We start from the raw sequence: 13,949 nt of genomic DNA, 5'->3' as shown, positions 1-13,949 counted from the left end.
TGCTGACAGTGGCCTCCGGCACTCTGCGTTCGGAGGCTGGGGTCCGCTGGGGGCAAGGTAGCCCTTGAGCTTCGTATTGGGCCCAGGGGACCCAAAAACCCCACTGCTGTGCCCCGTGGACTTGTCCGTGCTGGGCCGCCTGGAGATGGCCATAGCTGTCTGCCCGCGAAGCGACCGATGAGTGACGGGATGGCCACGGAGGTGCTGACGGACTGCGCCGTCGAAACTGGCAACCTGTCCCCGGACGGTGCCGAGGGTCGGTGCCGGTCATCACGGTACCGAGATGGCGAGCGAGACCATCGACTGCCGCGGTGCCGGGAGCTCGACCGGTGCCGGGAGCTCGACCGGGATCTCGACCGGCGGTGCCGGGAGTGGCTTCTGGAGTCATGGTGCCGGGAACGGTGCCGGGAATCGGACTTTCTGCGGTGCCGACGGGACGGTGATCGGGACCAGGAGCGTCTCCGGGAGTGCGACCGGTACCGCGATGTTGAGCGGTACCAGGACTGCGACCGACGTCGAGAAGGTGAACGGTACCGCGATGGAGAGCGGTGCTGGGACCGGGAGCGGCGCGACGGTGACCGTCTTCGGGACCGGGAGCGAGACCGAGTCCTGGAGCGCCGTCTATCCCGTCCGTCAGGGGAAGGGGGCCGCATCATAGCCGGCTTGCCCGCTGACTTAACAGCCCACACCGGCGGTGCCGGGGGCCGGAGGCTCGGTGCCTCTGTGAGCTCTATGAGCTCTCTCACCGTCGAGAATGTCTCGGGCGTGGACGGGAGCTGTAGCTCAACCGCGGTCGGCACCGGGGAGCAGGGTGGTACCGGACTCAACGGCCCTTGCGGCGCCGGAGTCAACGGTACGGTGCACGGTCTGTGCACCGCCACAGCCGGTACCGGAGGCATCGGTGATGGCTGGGCTACTGGTCCCGAAGGCTGCGGCTGCGAGTTCGCCTTCGCCGGCTTGCGCTTTCTTGACGGGGAGAGGGAACGGTGCCGGGTTGCCGGTGCTGCTCGTGGAGGCCGAGGAATCTCGGTACCGGATCGGCTCGGGGCCGCTGGTGCGCTGCGCGCCGATGATGACTTCGGCGTCGGCGGGGTGGGTGCCGGGGGCTGGAGCGTTGCCTCCATGAGGAGCTGTTTCAAACGACTGTCCCGCTCCTTTCTCGTTCGAGGTTTAAAAGCCATGCAGATAGGGCACTTATCTGGACGGTGAGTCTCCCCGAGGCAGCGCAGGTAGGAGTCATGCGGATCTCCGACCGGCATGTGCCGCTGGCAAGTCGGACGGGGCTTAAACCCCGGTGCCTTGGGCATGAGCCTGCACCGGTTGCAGAAGAAGAGGGGTAAACCCCCCTTATTCCCTTATCCTAAACTATAACTAACTAGCTTATTCAACTATCTAACAACTAAGTACTTAACAACTATATACATACAAAGGTAGAGAAACGCTAGGGCTGTGGAGGACAGAGAGCACTCCACTGTTCCAACTGGCCGTCACAGGCGGTAAGAAGGAACTGAGGAGTGGACGGGCCGGCTGGGGTATATATCCAGCGCCATAGCGGCGCCACTCCAGGGGGCGCCCAGCCGGCCCGCCGGAGTTGCTAGGGTAAAAATGTTCCGAAGAGCCGTGCACGCACGGCGCGCACACCTGACTGGAATGCATAGGAGCAATCACTCGAAGAAGAAAGTGCTGGTCCTGTGGGCAAGAAGCCTCATTGAAACCACATGAGGCATTGTGAAACATCAAAGGACAAAAACTTTGATGACTGCCCCCCATTGCCACACCCACCCATGAAGAGGAGATGGGTACCACACTTGATTCATCAGTTTGAACTATGGGGGGAAAGAATAAAAATGCCTGATGAGAAGAAACTGTATCACTATGCTGCTGGAATTTATCAAGGGAATATTTCTAAGCATGAGCAAGGAATTCCCGAGTTGCTTGGTTTGGATTAGTCCTAAAGGACGTATAGAATTTGCATATCATAGCAGCTACTATTACCTTTTGGAATCAAAGACTGTATCTCATTTGTGTGCGCATGTTTACCTGCTTTAACCGTAGAAATAACTCATTTCTTTTTCTTAGTTAATACATCTTCAGTTAGTACTACAGGATTGGCTACAAGCGTTGTCTTTGGTTTGAGAGCTGAGGTACATTTGACTTGGGGTAAGTGACTGGTCCTTTGGGACTGGGAGTAGCCTGAATATTATTGTTGATTTTTGGTGTAAGGGATCATCTATCACAAATGCGGGCTTGCCTGGGTGACAAGACAGATTGGAGTATCCAAGGGGATTGCCTGTGACTCCATGTTAAAGCTGTTATAGTGCTTTTAGGAGTTCACATTTGGTTGGTGAGGTCTAATTACAGAACACACCCAATTTGGGGTTTGTGCCCTCTTCCTTGACAGTCTGACTTGAGGTTGGCACTCACGTTTGTGAGCTACCTTAGACAGCTTGACAGCCACCTCTAGGTTACATTACTGCAAGTGATAATAAATTAACCACATTCCTTGGTATCCTGTTCCAATGGTTGATTACCCTCACTGTTAAAAAGTTGCATTATATGATTGTTAATAATCCAATAATCTAATTTAGTTAATGTGAGAAAAAGTTTCATTCATTTCTAATTTTGGTCAAAGTTTCAGATTTGGTTTGATCTCACCTGGAGAGTTCATTCATTTATTTTTGGCGGACATAGCAACCTATCCTAAACCCTGCCCACTATTTTTCAGTAGTGAGAAATACTACTTGCTGAAAGCCACAGAAGGTGATTTCAGGAGAAGAGATCAGTTTAGGTTTTAGCCTCTGAAACCTTCACAGCATTGGTGAGTGTAGTAAAGATACAGAGAACTATTACTGCCTACAAGGCTGTATATAGTAATCTTCTGCACCAGTTTGGCTTCAACTGGCATCTGATTAAACAATAATTGGACATGGCAGCAGCACTTTTTAGTGACTTCCTTGTCCTTATTAATAAATCCTATTTGTCAATTTATAGTAAATTAGGCCAACTCTTCTCTCTTCAGCCTCATTTTATTTTAATCAAAAAGATTTATGACCCTCCAGGGTATACTACACCTTCCATTATCTTTGTAGCTAGTAATCAAGATTATGTCTGTCAAAGTCAAGGTGCAAGGATTTGAGGTATTATTTAAAATATTCTGGCATTGGCGCCATCAGTATGAAATTTGATTCTCGGTGGATGCTTGCGGTTTACTTGTTAATAATATACATTATTGTGTATTTCTTCTTGCCTCATGGACCTCTGCTTACATAAGCATGCTGTATTTCAATGCTTGCGTAAGCAGATGCTATAGATAAAGGACTTCCGGGCTTTCAATCAGCAGAAAGAAGAGGTGGAACAAGTCTACCACATGAAAAATCCACATCCTATACTAATGGACAGGAAGCAATCTCCATGAATCCGATGTTGGAACCTCTGGAATACTTCCAGAAATGTAACTACTTAAGATGTAAACCAAAATCCTAATTTCAATTGAAAAGAAATCTTTGAAGTATCCTAAAATATCCTATTATAGATGTTTCCAGACTTATTCAGACTACAGGAAAGGTGACAAAGGAGGGCTTAATTAGAATTTCAGAATGATAATGCAAACAAACTGCAAAATAGAGGAAAATTTTCTCTTGTCTCTTTCCATTAATGTACTGATCTTAGGTGTTACTTGTAAAAAGCAGGTACAAAAACTTTTCAGGCAAGAATTTGATTTTCAAGAAGACAATGTCCCTTTAAAGTGTGGCTTATTTCCTCCAAAAAAGTCTGTGACATCAGATCATGCCACAACATCATGAAAGACCAAGTGTGACATGAGTGATGGCCATGTGTAATGTTTGGGTACTGCCACATCCTGTGGCTGATGTGAGATAGATGGACACAGTTAAGTCAGTTCGGTTAAATGGTTCTAGAGAGAGTCAGTAACAATCAAAAATAATTAAAAGGACAATCACGTTTTATTCTCCTTTTAAAACCAACAATCATAGTAAATATTTAATATTAGAGCATTTTGTTCTGTGGAGGACACATAATCCCTTGGCACCTAGCATGACAGGAGCCAGTGTGGCACTTAACACTGGCTTATTCCAGGCACACAAATCAGGAGCCAAAATACCGATGTTCAATTTTGTGGATTAAGCATTTAAGCATGTGAATAACCTGATCCCCCCTTACCAAAGCACTTAAGCACAGGTTTACCCCAGAGATTCTCAGAGGTATAAGGAGGAACAGACTCCAGAGAGAACAGAGGAGGCAAGTCTTTCTGACCTCCACATGGCTCAGTGACTGAGACTGTGAGACCAACGGGGAAGAACTGATAGAATGCAAGAGGCTTTGATACAACTGCACCTATTGCGCATGGGCTTTGTCTACATGAGCCGATCACTCGTTCTGAGGCAAGATATGGCATTGCACCCTTTCCGTTCTATAGGAGGTAATGCACTCTCACTTTCCAATGAAAATTGTTTTCTCTGCTGCGTTAGATTGCTTAGAGCAATTTCACGCAAAGCCATCCCAAAGGAAGGGAAAACAAGGAATTAACCTCTGAGGAGAGGTAATGAGCTTAAATTCTGCTGAGGGTCTCAGACAGAGAAAGACAAAAGCTAGAAGGTCATGTCTTATATGGTAAAGTCAATGCCAGAGCTGCACAGGAAGGGTAAAAGAAAAGAGCCAATCATGAGAGGCTTTAATAATAAGGAGGACTGTCTGGTGTGACCGATGGCTTCAATTGGGTGGCTGGTCAGACTGAAGAAAGATTAATAGTTAAATACGCACAGCCTGACTAAGCAGGGACATAACAGTCTACAGATACCTGAAGGATGAGGACACCAAGGAGAGAGAGAAATTACTTAACATAATAAGAGTGGGCATAACTAGGACTGAGAGGATGATATTAAGAAAAGGAAATTCAATTTGACATTAAAATAAGCTTCTAAGAATGAGATTTATTAGAGTGTGGAATGGGAAAAGAAAGGGGTGGGAGCTTCATCTCTTTGGACACTTAAAACTAGACTGATGAGTAAATGTACAATGGTGAACAATCCTGCATTGGCAGGGGCCTGGAGGAGAAGTCTTCTTTATATCAATTCTCGGTTATATCACCAGCTGAGGCTCTGACTCTCTAATTTATTTAAAGTCACCTTTATTGTGGGGAAACATTTCTCCTGATCCCTTTCTCCTGATGCAGCACTGAACAATCAGAGTCAATGCCTCAAGTCACTCAACATCTGCTTTCTCACTGCCCTAGAGCAAATGGAAACATTTCCTCAGGCTTGGCTTCATTGTTAACAGCCCTCACTAGGCCACAGCATAACACATTACTGTGCTTTTTACAGGGCTCCTGATGAGTATGTGCCTGCCTCACCACCCTCAGCCAGCAACTGTGGCCTGTAATCCTTGCTTAAGCCTTTCATTTGTATACTCTAGTGGGTGTAAATCCTCACTTTTCCTAAACCTACTGTAGCAGGGGAAAAGGATCCCTACACAAATCAGCTAACAGATGCATAGTTATGTCTTGGGAAGCATGAATAAAACTTCCAAGTGTGAACAGGTGGGTGCTATGCTTTCCTCTTTCACAGTCTTCCTGTCTTGGGGGCATCAGATGAAATTATAACCCCTGCTGGTGCCAATGGTCTTTGCCTACAAAATCCACACACAGGGGCTCTTATTTTAGAGGGCCACCGATTACTCTTCTCTTCTCTCTCAACCTCTCTGGCTCTCCACTTTATCTTGCAAAGAGCAGGAAGTACTCCTACATTCAGGGATAATTACTCTAAATACTATAGCTTCATCAGAAAAAGGCTTCCAAGGATGGCATCACAGGATGGGAATCTAGTTCACTGAGACAGAATCTCCTAACAGCAGCAATATTTCGCTGCACTGATTTTTTTCACACTAATCAAACTTGGCAAGGGACTAGCATTCCACTATCTTTCCCCCCATCCTGATGCTGTTAATGGAAAGAGGCCCAGATAGGATAACATGTAAAGACCGAGACGTTTGAACTCCTTCATATGTGGAAGAGTGCAGGCAAGATTTAAGAGTTCCTTCCAATTTCTCCTCTTTCTGGAATTCAGACTGAAGGATTTTTCTTGCACTGACTGATGTACGGGGGATTTATGCACATATGTTAATAGACCCAAAGAAATAAAAGAAAGGAGTTGTTTTCCCAAATGGTATAGTCTAAGAAATTAGAGCTGACATATAGTCTCGTACAGTTGACATGTATCATGAGCCAAATTCTGCTCTCAGTTACACCCATGCAAACCCCAACTCAGTGCAGTATAACTGAGGTTACAGTTTGATGTTTTCCACAGACTGTTAAGCACAGATTGGGCCAAACTTTAGTAAAGAGATGGGTCTTGCATTCTGACCTGAATATTGTCTGACTCGGGCATAGTGTCAGATTTTCTCTGTTAAAGCATTCCAAAACAAGTTCCTGATACAGAGAATGTTCTGTCGCAGTGCCCCAGAGACTTACCTAGCACTTTTCCAGTTGCACTGTCCTCATGAAGAATACCTGTGTTGGTTAATTGTAGATGCAAGTTATCCCTCAAGACAGTCAGGTGTAAACACATTTAGGACTGTGTAAATTAAAATATTGACTTTGATCTCAATCTGGAAATGAATAGGGAGGAAGTAGAATTTGTGGAGCAACATTGTGATGAACTCACATTAGCCTCTGTAACTTAAGAGGTGTGCTGTACCAGTTGTACCTGTTAAGTAATGCTCACCTTAAATCTCAGAGATTTGCAAAAGCCTAACACTGAGTTGATGAAGTCATGGGTCAGCCAAACTCATTCCATTTTATCCAAACCACCAAAGCTCAAAGAGGTGATGAAGAGGGAAGGGCAGTTATTCCATTAAATATGTTCATTTGGCCTTATTCTCACATATTAAATACAGCACAACATATGTTTTAAACTCTTCTCCTTTTATTCTGCTACTCCCTTAATTTGGGAAGGGAGAAGAGTGATTATTGTCTAATGGAGATGATCCTCCTTCGCTTGTTCCTGGCTAAGCTCACTATCAAGGGAAACTATTAAAAAGAACAAATAAAAGACCAATAAGTCATGCATGTCCAATGAGGTCATTATCAGAATGTAGAAGGCCAGAATATACTTATCATATTCCTCGGGTCTCACTAGCACACCTACTCTAGTAATGTATTACTTTTTCAATTCTCAATTTGATTATTCTGTTTACCATATATACTTGATCATAAGCTCGTTCGTTTATAAGCCGACCCCACCAAGATGCATAAGTAAAAATGGAAATTTTTTATAACCCGTTCATAAGCTGACCCTATAATTCAGGAGTCAGCAAACTTTGGCTCCCAGGCCATCAGGATAAGCCGCTGGTGGGCTGAGATGGTTTGTTTACGTTGAGCGTCTGCAGACACAGAGGTAAATCTAAGTAAATGAAGTGTCCCGGCGCACCAGCTGCTTACCCTGACGGGCTGGGACAGCAACTGGTGGGGAAATTTTTTGGGGGGGAGAAGCTGGGAGTCAGGGGAGAAACCCCTGTGACCATCCCCCACATGACCCCACCCCTAGCCCGGGACCCCCCCACACTCTCCCCATCCCATCCCTTTCCACCTTATCTGGGGAGGGCCAGGGGAGGATGTCTCTGACCTGGCTGGAGCTGCTCCAGCAGGCTGGGCAGCGCAGCTGTAGCCTGCTCCGGCAGGCCACACCAGGTGGTGCGGCCGCAGCATGTTCCAGCGGGCTGGGCCGGGTGGCATGGCTGCAGCGTGCTCCAGTGCCCGGGCGGCACAGCCACAACCTGTTCTGGGGGTGGGGCAGAGAGGCCTGGCTGCAGCCTGCCAGCCCCAGAGCTGCAGCTGCTTTGGAGGCTGAGGGGGGGAGAGCAGCATGGCCAGAAACGGAGAGACTCTGGCCCCACCTCTTCCCTTCTGGCTCTGCTGGCTGTGCTGCCTCTCCTTGCTCCCTCTGTTGGGGGGAGGGGCTGCGTCCCACCTCTCCCTCTCTATACCCGTTCATAAGCCGACCCCCATTTCTAGTGCTTCCCTTTTTTACTGAAAAAATTCAACTTATGAACGAGTATATACGGTAATTATAATTTATCCATGATCTGTGTGCTGTCTATCATAGTGATTATGTAAAAAATGTACTCAATAGACTATGTGAATTAAAATCGTGCAATTATCTGCCTACATAGGAGTCCATATAGTCCACAAAATTTGGTATTCAAAGATGGAGAAAAGCCAGAAAGAAAGACTTCAGAATCTATTTTATAGTGATCCATCCTCAGACTGACAAACATCCTACAAGGGAAGGCACAGATATTTTTTAAATGATGGTATCTATGATGGGGAAGGGAGAAAGCAATCAATATGCTGGCCGAAACCTTGAGAGCTAAGAGTTACCAGGTTCAGACACATGCACTGATCATTGGAGCCTTGGGCGCATGGGACTCCAGTAATGAGAGAGTGCTGAGAGAATGCGGAATCGGTCAATGCTACGCTTGGCTGATGCACCAACTCATGGTGTCGGACGTCATCAGGTGGTCAAAGGACATCTACATAGAACACATCACCGGACATCAGCAATACCAGGAGGAATGAGCTGGAGTGCTGGTGAGAAGTGCAGTCAGGAAAGTAACTGAAATACTTTCCTCATGGATTGTATTTTGTAAATGGACAATCAATCTAATTCTCAATTACTGAGGGACAATCTTCACTCATTGATATATTTTGCTTTCCACAACCAAATCTCTGCACAACTTTTCATGAGTGATGTACCCGAGTATTCGGATTCTAATATCTAAACTCTATTGTTAAATCTATTTTCCTAAATTTGGGTTATTGCTAATTATGTACTCTATGTATCATTTGACTTTAAAAACAAACTTGGTATTTGTGGATAATTTAAGCACTATACCAAGATGTACAGGCACTCTTTTCTCAACCTATGTTTTATATAATTTTTTTAATATAAACTTTAATAAAATGTTTAAAAGACTCATACATCATTGTTTCAGTGGAAGTTGTATAAAGTGAACTTCAATTAAACAGCTGCATGTTAGCTGACAATGACATCCTGGTTATTCCCGGTAAATCCTGCTAGTCCCCATAGGTGGCACTCTTACACTATCCACTGCTTAGACACCAATACTCTTCAAAGGCAAGAATCCTGAAGGCAAGATTTCCTACAAGGCTTATCTGTAACAAACACATTCAGTACCCAATATGGGGACAGAGCAGCAGCAGAGATAACTATCAGCACTTACTTTCCCTCATTTTAAAGCCAGCATATTTCTACCCTCATTAAATGGAACTGTCTGTCCCACAAGCCTGCCAGCTCAGATTTAGAGGGAACAATTCATGAGCTACCTCACTTTTAAGTCCAGCCTAAGATATGCAGTGTTATACACAAGAGACATTGCTAACAAATATTTACATGTGCATTCCAGTGGGAAAAAAGACTTAAAAGGACACCAAATGTAGCATTCATTGTGCAATTGTACCAAAGGCCAGCTTTAAATATGGTAATACAAAGAAGATTACAAGTCTATTGCTTCCACTGCCATGCTATCTATAGCAACTGGAAGAAACTCTTGATACCATAAGCTGATTGGTAACTTGAACCAAATTTTCTGCTGAGTGACACTCTGTGATTTCGAATGGCCACCATGAATACTGAAACCTCAGATAATTTAACACCCCATTTCAGGGAACCTAGAGACACCGTATACACTTCAGCTCAATTGAATGAGGTTATAAAGAAAATAAGGGTGGTTAGTGTTTTTTTCCTCCAGTGATATACTCCTCCACACAGGATTTTCTCCAAACATACATCAAACAAGGAAAAACAAATGCTGTGAGGGAAGATTTAGGGTAATTTATCAAGATCTGGGAAATAGCTTCCAGATGGACAGAGCTGTTCGGTGCTGGCTGGTGAGAAGGAAGCAAGGTATTGTTATTGAATTAGCATGAATCTCTGGCGGAGAACAGCTTGGTAGAAATAGAGTGCTCTCTTCATATGGTTTACATTTGGACCTGTCAAATTTTACTTTTATTCAAAAACCCACGGTGAAGATGCAGGGTTCTTTTTTACTCATTAAATTTTTCCCAGTTCTCCCTGTACTAGTTACTAGTCAGTATTTTTAAGCTGCCTGCTTTGCTTTAAATGCCACACCTAGCGATGTTCACTCTTTGCTATGCTTGGATGAGAGTTTGGTACTTGCAAGCTCAAAAGCGGTTCTATATCGGGCCAAGTTCACACAGTGAATGTCACCTGAGAATGTGAGTCAGAGAGGGCGAGAGAGAAGAAAAGCTAAACTTTCTATAAGATATTTAAAATAAGTCACCTCAAGGTTTGCTGGTATAGCTCTACATGGATAAGGCACAAAGAGTCCTGTGGCACCTTATGACTAACAGAAGTAGGACATGCATCTGACGAAGTGGGTATTCACCCACGAAAGCTTATGCTCCAATACTTCTGTTAGTCTGTAAGGTGCCACAGGACTCTTTGTCACTTTTTACAGATCCAGACTAACACGGCTATCCCTCTGATACTCTACATGGATAGTTATACTAGCAAACCCTCCTAGTGTAGCTGCAGCTTTTACCACCAAAAAAACCCTGCATCTACACAAGGGCTTTTGCCAACATCAGACATGTAAAAAACCTCACCTCCCCAACCAACATTATATTACCAATGAAAGTTTGCAGTATACACCTGGCCTGCCTCACACATAGCTACTCCACAACATGTATCTTCTAGCATAACACATACAAAATATGAATACATAAATCTATATATTCTCCAATGACCATGGATCAAAGTTATTTACTTTCACTGACATTATCTCAACAGTCTCCTAGTCCTGCTTTCAATAATTCAGGGTTTGTTTGTTTTTTACATGCCAAATTCAAAATGATCACCCTGACTCTTAGTGTTTTACTGACACATGGAGACAAGATAGCCACAGATTTCCCTAAATTATATTAGTCAAACTTTTGTCATAAACTGCAGCTTCTGACTGATTTCAACACCCAAAGGACGTCTCCAAAGTTATTTGTGTATGTAAGGAGCAATGGTTCTCTCCAAGATAAACTGGGTGATAGTAAATAATATGTAAAAATAGTAAATATAAGTTATAGCTCTTTTTTGCAATAAGATTTTTCTGGTTCAACGTCTGATCTTGACTTTTCTATCCTTAGGTCTTCACTTACAGTGGTTTGCAGAGTACAGAGACTGTACACCCTGCCAGCATGGCATCAGCAGTGAGTATAATAGATCAGGGAAGACTTAGCCTTCCCCGACACTGCCGCTGACCCGCTGCCAGACACCTGGGCCACAATGGCCCTGTTAGGCCTGAATGAAAATATAGCAGGCAAAACAGTTATGCCAACCTGACTGAAGTCAGGCTAACAGGCCCCCACCCCCTGCTGCTGCTGCCTGCCTGGTCTCTTCCACTTCACCCTCTCCCTCTAGAGGTCCCTGCTGCTCACCACGTCCCTCCTCTTCAGGAATGGGGGAGTGAGGAGGGACACAGAGAGCCAGCGGCCGAAGGAGGGAGGAGGATCGGCTGGGCACTGAGGCCAGCAGCTTGGGGTGGGGGAGGCCTCAGGGGTGGGAGAGACTGGCACTGGGGCTGGCCTGGTGCCCGGGGGACTGGCAGCAGTGGGGCCCAGTGTCTCAGCTGAGGGAGGGCTTTCAGGGCAGGGCCCAGGCCAGCACTGGCAGTGGGAGCTGTGGCTCAGATGGGGGAGAGCCATCAGGGCGGGGGGGCCTGATGGCTTGGCCTGGCGCTGGGGCCGGCCCGGTGCTGGCTGGTGGGGAGGGCAGCGACTTGGCAGGGGGCTGGTGGCTTGGCCTGGTGCTGGGGGGGGGAGGTCTGGGGGGCTGGTGACTCAGCCTGGTGTGGCTGGGGCTAGTGGGCCGGGCTCCTCCGGTTGCAGGGTGTGTGTGTGTGTGTCCTCGGGGCATCTTCTTTTATGGGGGTGGTTTTTGAGGCTCCTGTGTGCAGGAGGGGAGCAGGGCCATAGGTGGAAGGGGTGGGCCTGGCGGGCTAGCATCCCCAAAGCGGGGGTTCACCCACTGCCCATGCAGTGCGGGTATAAATAGCAGTGTAGATGGTGAGCCACTGCTAAGGGAAGTAAAGTAGATTGCCCTATATGTCTGTAACACAGGGTATGTACTCTATGCTGCTCTCTACATGCCCGAGCAATGCCTGCCATTTTTAGCAGTGTAGTGTCCTCTGTCTCCCTGCTGCAGTGAAAGGCTCTGGCTGGGGGGAGGCAATGGGAAAAGGCTCCGCCAGCTCCTCACTACTGGCATATTTCCACTCTGTCTCCCGTCAGCTGGAGCCTTTCACTGCCATGCGTAGCTTCACACACCAAAGAACATGGACGTAGACTGCCTTTCACTGCAGAATGTAGCTAACTGTACCATACACACTGCTGCAAGTATAAATAAGGTCATAGAGAGGCTCCAGTGTGATACCACTAGGAAAGATTGGTGTGAAGAGGCCTGTACTTTATGTTGTCCAAGGCAGCAAAAGTTCAGCTCAGCTTGTTACATAATTGTTTGTGAAACTCAGCAAAAGCTGGTGACAAATAGGCTGGTACAAACTGGATTGTTTATGTGAAAAGATCTGTGATAAGGGGTCTGCAAGGTTCCTAGTAGAGCTACGGCTTGATATGACGATGAGCTGAAAGATTCTAGAAATGGGAGGAAACGTTTATAGTTGAAATCACCAAAATGTGTTTTGATTGGTTAATGTTAATAGGATGAGGCTGAGGTTCCTTCTTGGACAGATAAGACTGTGTGTTGGGCCCATTTTTCTCCATCAGCAAGGTGGCAAATAAGAGTCACCAACAGAGACAGCAGCACTATTTTCTATCTTTGCTGTTCTTTTCTGGTCTCTTGTTTGTGAGTGTATTTGTTTTATTTTATCTTCCAGGGAACAGGAGCAGACTTCAACAACAGCAGCCGCTCCAGACTATCTCAATTAATACCATCTCTAATACCATCCAAAAGACTGTCAAACAAGGGGGTTCCCCTATCAAAACTCTGTAAAGTGAAAGGGAAAGGAAACAAGGGGCGATTGTTAAAAGGAAAGCTTTACTTAATACTTCACGTTTCAAATGCTTTAATTGTTTTCTGTTCTTTTTCTGTATCTTTAATAAAAAGGTTAAAAGATTTGTAACGGTGGTTGTTACAGGGGGGGTCACCAGGGATAACACAAAATCCCAGATTACATTGAACTGTTCAATGTTGTAAGCATGAACAATGATTTCATTAATATTTCATCCCTTGTGGGCCAGACACATCACCGTTTCAACACAACAGGATAAAGCCCATGACTGATGCAACACGCTTATTAATCTAAAGGGGATGCCCCATTCTTTATACTTGACAGCCCAGTCCCTGACATGTCTGAACATATGATTATTTGCATTATTTAATTTTATATTTTAAACACCATAACTACCTTATATGTCATGCTACCCCTGATAATTCTATTAAGCTCCCAGTTATCTCAGTGGGAGCTGGGAACCTAGAAGAAAGGCAGCATGTAGCCCTATCATTAACAGTGGAAGTTCTACACCAGCACTGAGGAAATGGTATTGCTAAATGACTAGATTTTCCAGTACACTGTACTGGAATTGATAGTAAAGTCTTCTTTGTCTCTCTCTCTCTCTGATACTGCTACATATTCTATTACTAAGGATATGTGTACTTCACATCAATACTATTTCACATTTTCAAATTACTATACAAACATTAACACTCACAACTGAGTTGAATTAGTGTTACTGGACCCAATCACCAGCTCTGTACAAAATGAGTATGAATTAGTGGTTACCATATAGCAACATCTCCTATATATAAACACACTTATACAGGTGGTGGTACCTTACACCCACTTTTCCCAGATGTACATGACTACACAAGGTGCAGGACTGAAGAATT

At 45.4% G+C, this 13,949-nt stretch overlaps 1 protein-coding gene across 3 annotated transcripts in view; it reads right to left on the bottom strand.

Moving 5' to 3' along the window:
* SLIT3 (slit guidance ligand 3) overlaps positions 1 to 13,949 on the bottom strand; it is a 768,837-nt gene that overhangs the window by 99,131 nt on the left and 655,757 nt on the right. The window lies entirely within an intron of this gene.

The sequence above is a fragment of the Mauremys mutica genome, chromosome 8 (genome assembly GCF_020497125.1).
Source record: "Mauremys mutica isolate MM-2020 ecotype Southern chromosome 8, ASM2049712v1, whole genome shotgun sequence".
NCBI lineage: Eukaryota > Metazoa > Chordata > Testudines > Geoemydidae > Mauremys > Mauremys mutica.
The sequence above is the reverse complement of the archived record's forward strand: the minus strand, read 5'-3'. Positions and strand labels throughout refer to the sequence as shown.